The following is a 7,924-nucleotide window of genomic DNA, read 5'->3' on the forward strand; positions in this document are numbered from 1 at the left end:
TTAGAATGGCCCAGTCAAAGTCCACATTTAATATCTCAGTCCAATCAAGCATCTGTTGGACTAGCTGGACAAACAAGTCCATCTATGGAGGCCACATCTCGCATTTTACAGGACTTAAAGGATCTGTTGCTAGTATCTTGTTGCCAGATACCACAGCACACCTTCAGAGATTGAGTGGGGTCCATGCTTCAATGGGTCAGGCTGATTTGGTAGCAAAGGGGGACCAACACAATATTAAGCAGGTGATCATAAGTATTGTGTAAATTCTTTGGCTTTCACTGTCAATATAATCAGTACTGTGACCCACTTTGAAAGAGAGGAAATATCCACTCATAATCATAAACAAAGTGACATGAAACTCAGTTTCAAGCTCATTCTACCAGAACAACTTCTATCACAACACCAAGGTATGAGGCCAAAATATTAGTAAAAATAGATTGAATCCAGTGTCACATTATTAAGCTCCGACTCCAGGGCTGTTGTTACAGTGGTGTTGGAGTGGGATTTGGGACTAGGAGAGGGCATGAGGCTAGATGCCTGGATCAGTGCCCTGGCTCAGTGCTAAATCCCATCACTCATCCTTATCAGCATGAAAGAGATGAGAACTGGTCTTTAGCCTCCAGCTCAGAAAACGACTGAGCAAAGTGAGAATTAAATGTTTAAACTGGAAATGAACTTTTAATGAACCAGTTCAATAAAAATGGTTTAACAGAGAGGCTGTGCTTGACAGAGGGGATATTGGTGGTATAGGAGTAATATTACAGTTTTATGCTAAAGGGGGGAATTTAAACACCAACTTGATCTCTGACTCCAATCCCAATTGCACACTTTTCCCTTTCCCACCGTCTGAGAGCTCTGAGCAGGCATCAACCTAAATGCTCAATTTTTAAACAGATACCTACAGTTAAGGATATTTGCTGGTCATTTCTATATACCTTTTCCCCCTTTGGCACCATTTGCTTCTGACTGGCTCTCATCTTTCTGTTTCTTTTTTCTGCATGTGTTCATATCTGTCTCATTAGCGGATGTGCCATGGTTGCCTATGGCAACTGAATGCCATCCCGTGACCTGTATCTCAGCAGTCCTCCATTCAACTAACAGCAGGAGGACCATCCCCTTCTTGCACCTGACACTCCTTTGCTAATTTGTTCCCTCTCCCCATGCCACTGCACCCTCCATCTCTTCCGTCCCACTTTTCCACTCCCCATCTATTTGCACCAATAAGAGCTGACCTTTCTTTTCCTAGAGCACTTTGAATCTTTACAGTTTTTAAAATTACAGGTACATCAGTTGTTGCCATATTCAGATAGTCAAAATAGTTTTTCTAGAACCCAAAACACAAGAATAGAAACAGGAAAACATCTGCAGTTTAAATTTAACAAAGTCCTCCAGTTGCAAACCCAGAACCTACATTTTGTGTTACACCTTCAGTAAATGAGAAGGGAGGGGGGAAAGACCTGAACTTGGGAGGCGTTCATGCAGCAGCAGCATGATGAAAATACCAAAGCAGGCCATGTAGTAGATCTGGAACTCTATCTGGGCCATATATCCGGTAAAGCAGCTTTATTTGGCTCTGTTCGGGCCAGCTGAGGCCAAAACAAAGTGTGACGGAGACAGATTAAATGCTGCAGATGATTGTAGAAATCCCATGGTGATATTCTCAGTGATTTCTCACCTGATATATCATTCAGATTTATTTTTTTTCTAGTCATCACTATAAGTTGGTGATCATTGTAAATACTGCTTATGAAAATATTTTTTTCACCCAGCAGTCAAGTTTGTAAGCACATCCAGTGTATATGTTGTATATTGTAGGGTTGTTTGTGTGGTGGATGCAGCTCAGGAGGTAGAGCAGGTCATCTACTAATCAGAAGATTGGTGGTTTGATCCCCGGCTGCTCTAGTCTGCATGCCAGATATCTTTGGGCAAGATACAACCCCGAATTTGAAACCACTTATGTAGGAGCGCTGTGTAAGATTATTTATTTTTTACTTACTTGGTTAGTTGTCAGCTGTTGTGGCTGGACAAAATATTAGAGACACTCTTTAGTTAAAAAAAAAAAAAGGTCAAAAGTTATTTTTTTAACTTCAACACAATACACCCTTAAGATACAACATAAAATGAATTTGACGCAAATATGTTTGAAGTTGGAGCTCATTATTAGAAAGGCAGCGTTGCAGTGGATTACATCATAATTCAATGCTAGAAACCATCATTTCCATTTTTTCTTGTCATTCAGTGGAAATGTTCAGAGGTACAGCATGCACGATCACGGCCCGCGATAAGAAACTTTAGAAACTTTCTCCATGAATATGTTGCATGGAGTCTATTTTATCTATTCAGACATTTGTATCATTCTGTGGGTGACATTGCAGGAAAGATGCATTATCAGTCTACCTCCCCAAACCCTTCCAATCATCCAGCACGCATGCACACACATTTGGAGTTAACGCGGCTGATAGAACATTGCACCGCTTCAATCATTTGCATCATGCTCGGCAGAGATACACATGCACATGTTTCTGACACCTGCGCTGTATAAAAAGCATCGATTTTTTTTTTTAGGTGACAGGGCTATTTTTAGCTTGTATTTCTTTTTTCCTTAACAAGGCTGCTGGCTGCACGAGCCAAATATGACACATCTGCAGCAACTTTTGGTACTGCTGGCTTTGCGCACGATCATGCACATTGATCATTTGTAGGAAAACGTATGTTTTCTGCTGCTATTATTGCTGTGCAATTTTTTCCCCTAATATTCTGTGCAGGTTTGTACATGTATATGACTTGCTGCAGATTTCTCTAAGATTCTTGTACATTTAGATTTATTTATTACTTGTGTTGTACAGTCCGATGGTGAAAGAATGCACAAAAAATGAATTCTATTGTGCACTAACTGGTGTATGTTCTGAATGACAAGAAAGTGGTTATTCTGTTCTATTCTACTATTGATCGCTAGAACGTTGTCTTTTTCTGTTGTCCTCTGGGATGACTTGTTGATGTCATGGTCCAGGGCTGGTCAGGTTTTTTCTCCCTCTCCAGTCTACTTGTTTCTCTCTAATCTCGGGTGGAGTTTTGGTCGGACCCAGCTTGCTCTCTGCCAGTCTGTTTCTCAGTCTTTAGCCGACACACCTGTTTGTCAAATGTTAATTCTGTTCTATATTTAAGGACCAGTTCAAACCTATACTTCTTGCCAGATTGTCATTGGAGAGTGATGGTGATCAGACACATCAGATTTCCTTGCTAACGTCGCTCTTAGGAAGCCTGCTAGTTCTTGGCCAGCCGAAACTTCTTTCCCAAAAGGATTACTTACCTGGAATCCTGAGCTAATCAGAAAAATGTCACTTACCTGTACCTCGTCTACCTGCACATCCTCCACCGCTTCCAGTTTAACTTCACACACTCATACAATCGGGGTTCTGTATCTGGCCCAAGGACGCTTCAACACAATGATCAAACCTCTAACCTTCCAAGCAGTCAACAGCCCGCTCTATCTCTTGAGCATCATTCATTCTGGATTCTGGAAAAGGGATCCAAGTAAGAACTCCCACCAGAATCCCAAAGCACTGTGCTCTGTGTCCTGCTGCAGAGTGAACTTTAAAAGTAAACGCGATTGGTTTTGACAGTTAAAACACCTTAGATCTATGGACCCAAGAAGTGTGCTACACATTTTCCCAACACTGAATACAGATTTAGAGGGAAAGAAAATGCTTTAAGAAAAATCCGGTTTCCATGTATTAAAGCACCTCCATCTTGTTCTCTCTTTTTTGCTCACTTCTTCACAAACTCGTGCCTGTTTACTCAGAGAGCTCCAACCTACAGACAAAGCCTCTGTCAAGTGGGATTTAACAGTGACATGGGCAGAATTGGCTGGGACTGTGAGTGACATCATTTTAAAGCAGCCCCATGAAGAGGAGGGTTATGAAAGGAGCTGAGGGAGGACAGGGAGGAGCGTGATGTGTTACACTGCGTGTGTGTGTGTGTGTGTGCAAGAGGTGGAAAGAGGGAGAAGAAAGTGTTTATGCATGTTTACATGCCCTGCCGCGTATGATTTTTGTCTCACTTTCAGCATGAGATAAGCCTGACTGATGTCTTCACAGCTGTCTAACACGTTTGTAATGACGGTTGTTATTGAGGAGGGAGAAGTACAGAGCGACCGAGAGAGCAGACAAAGACCCCCAGCGTATTTCAGGATGTGCATGATGCAAAAAAAACAAAACAGTTAGTGTAGCTGTAATGTATTCATAACCTCGCTAAATTGTATTTCACTCACAGAATGAGCTTTCAAAGAAGCTCATCTGAGAGCGAGATCAACAGGTACCGCTCAGCCAGTCGTACATCAAAGCTCCCTGCAATGAATCTGTCTCTGTTCGGCCTCCATCTGTCACTTGCACTGCATCGCCCTGTCATTCCAGCGTGCTCTAAAATTTTCACAGCCTTTCCATTCATCTACAACATTTGGGCACATTAGAGCGCTAATGTTTTTAGTAAAGTGATTTTGCTTTCTTTTTCAGAAGCAGTAGATGAAATCCAGCATACTGGCTGATTGATTTATTGACTGATTAAATTAATGGATGATGGCTGAATGGATGCCTGGACAGATGGGCAGCGGAAGCAATAAAGGTCATGCAGGAGACATGCAGTACCTGGTTAAAAGTAAAGAGGATAAAGCCTTTAACATTTAAGGGAACTGTTATAAACGGGCCGAATACCACTGTGAAACGCTGAGGTTAAAATGCAGCACATTTATAATGTCAACATACACTTTTAAGAATCATGTCGTCTTTGCAAATGCAATTATTAATAAAGGACTTGTTTGTGAAGAGAAGCGTGAGCAGATAGCAGCTCCCTCACCTTGACATGCTTTGTGTGTTTTTGGATTCTCTGTGCTGTGCAAACACCATATGGTCAGGATTTTTTTCAAACCAGTCAGTCATCCTGGGAACTAATCTAATGAAACAAATAGCTCTGCGCTCATGTGGGCGGCTCTAGAGGAATATGCCTCTGACCAATTTTTTATTTTTTTTACTCTAGTCCATTAGGTTAAGAAATCGGGGCATATGGTGTTGCTTGTATTTTGCCAACATTGTCTTTGAGCTGGGAAAAAGGGGGAAAGTGAGTTAAATAGTTTTTCTTTAGAGGCACATGTGTGTTGTCGTTTTGTAGCCCGGAGCGATAACTCCCTGTGTGAAACCAACCAACCAACCCCTTCCTCTCAAAATGAAATTGTTAAGGCAGACATAAGCCAGCACGTGTGATTTGACGCTGTTAGTACCCAAAACAGCTGCTTCTGTTGCTAAAACAACGTAAGATAAACAGATTTGCTATTCATATTGTGTGTATTTTTAATCTGTAAAGCAGTAGCATGCTCAGATATGAAGGTTACAATTCCCAAAAGGAAACAATTTTTTTAAAAAGGCCTTAAAAAGGCCTCAGCGAACAAGTGGATGTTTGCTGCGTTCTTTTCCCACCAATCTCTATTCTTTAAGGTACTCAGCCTGGGTTTACAGGTTGACAAAGGCCCCCTCCACAAAGCTCCACTTGACCTATTTTAATCGCCTCTTGTTGGGCTTAGGCAACATGTTGCCAGCATGCGGTGGTCTAAGCTGCCCCCCCCCCAAATCTTAGAGCGCAGGAGGGACTCAGCAGAAGAACAGACCAGATCCCTGTTCTCAGAGTATAAATCCTTACACTTAATCCCCCAGGGAGGTTGTTTGTGAGCAATATCACTCTTAAGAGTATAGCAAACCCCTAAACCACTTCCCTCCTCCTGCTGCGGAGAAAACCAAACGCAAGTGTGTCGCCAGCTCTGGAGCTATTTTCTGACTTTCTCCGCTTTTCTCTTTTCTTTTGTTTTTTCTTTTCCCATCGAACATACCTCACTCACTTATTAAATCACAAATACATGTGCCTGAGCGAAAGCGCACACAGCTTGCTATCAATCTACATCCACGTCTTTCCATGTAGCCTTTATGTCTGCCTCATTGCTCCCTCCTGGACCAAAACACACAGGCCCATAGGGAAACACAAGCACATGCAGCCACCTGCCAAATCCTGGTAAGTGGCATCACTCACTTTTATATGGCTCCTGAGTCAGCAGCTCGCTCTTTCACTCCGGCATGTGTTCAACCAGAGGCGGTCTGCGATTTCTTTTCTCCAGTCCAACTCGACATTAATCATTCTTATTCTCTCTCCCATTCTTCTCTCCTACGCCATCTAGAATTGATTCGATTTACTATTGCCAATTGTCATTTAGCCCAATTGTGAAATATAATATAAGATCTGAAAAGGTCACCTCTGTAGGTACAGTACAAATGCTGGAGGGTTCAGGTTATGTCTGTTTTTTGGCAGCCCTAAGCTTTGGTGATCAGTTTTTCTTTTAAGCTGGGGGAGGTTGCTTTGTACTGCTAAGAAAATATCAGATGTAGTCGTACAACTGATGGTTTCATACGGGTAACCTTATGAGAGGTAAAAATTAAATATTCAAACAGTAATTGCATGACATTGCATAAGACTGTGCTCCTGGACTTTCTTTGGTGTACTGACAGAACATGTACTATTACTTCTTTTGTTTATTGCTCTTCTACTATGTTGTTTACTGCTTGAACAGAAGGATTAGACCCGATCTCAATATTCTGTCTTCATCCCCTTGTTCTTAATTCCACTTAAATGCTCGTCTGAACACAAGCCAGGTCATCCCTATAGCCTACTTTCCATCTCACTTCATTAACAGTGCTGCAGCCCTTAAGTCAAATCCCCGCTGAATAGCAAATAATTGGGCATCCTCTGTGTTTTCATGGGTGAAGACGCATTGTGCTCTCATGCCGTCATGACTTCTGACCTCTGCTGCATTTTCCCCTCCTTTTGTCTTCTCACGCTGAAAAACAAAAACGCAATCATACCCAATGAAGGAGTCAACATTACAGTAACATTGTGCTGTGACAGTCCAGAGGATTTATTTACAGTAATGTGCTGTTCTTTGTGAATATTATTAACACCGCTGATGCTGATACCTTTTAGAGAAAAAGTAATGCCATAGAGGTTTTTTCTTTTTCAGTTTTGCTAGTTTTGAGCTCCACTGTGCTTCTCCAGTCTGCCCCTAGCACATCTACAAAAAATGCATTTTGCAACATGTCCCACTATATCTGATTTAGCAAATGGTCAATTACCAGAATGACAAAGTAGCCATAAAGTCATCATACAGTGATCCAGTTGCTCATGGACAGATCCCCTTCTGCCAGTACAAACACACATGGGGGAAGGTATACTTCATAAGTTTAAACTACATTTACAGCAGCTGTACAGCCAAGAACAGTGGTATAACAGTGTATAACATTCTGATATCTTCAGTCAGTATAGTGTTAAGTAGAAGTACAGAAGATTAATTTACATTATATTTTTCCCTAACCACACAAAAAAGGTAACAGCCCAGTTTCAGCACTGTTGCATTTAATGATTTTTCATTTCAATTCAATTTTATTTATATAGCATCAAATCACAACAACAGTTGCCTCAAGGTGCTTATATTGTAAGGTAACGATAAACTTGTAGTCAAGATCACCTAAACCAAGACCAAGACAATACCAGAGGGTATCAAGACCAAGACACGACCAAGACCAAGACAGACCGAGTCAAGACAAGACAAAGTCGAGACGAGACCAAGACAAAAAAGTCTTTAAACTGCAGCCAGATGCTGCTTTGTTTATGGGTGTCAGGCATCTTTATGTGTTTTGCGATGCACTTGCACAGCCTTCCTCACCACTGTCTACTGTCTCACTTACTTACTAAAAGGACAGACGCACACTCCACTTGACTGTTGCGTCTCTCACCCTCTCTGTTTTTCACATAATGATATTATCCTATATCCTCGCATGTGATTGGCCACAATATGGAGGGATTGGAGCCAGGGCTGGACTGGGACAAAAAA

Source organism: Pundamilia nyererei, unplaced genomic scaffold (assembly GCF_000239375.1).
Source record: "Pundamilia nyererei isolate P.nyererei 1_Seehausen unplaced genomic scaffold, PunNye1.0 scaffold00072, whole genome shotgun sequence".
NCBI classification, from domain to species: domain Eukaryota; kingdom Metazoa; phylum Chordata; class Actinopteri; order Cichliformes; family Cichlidae; genus Pundamilia; species Pundamilia nyererei.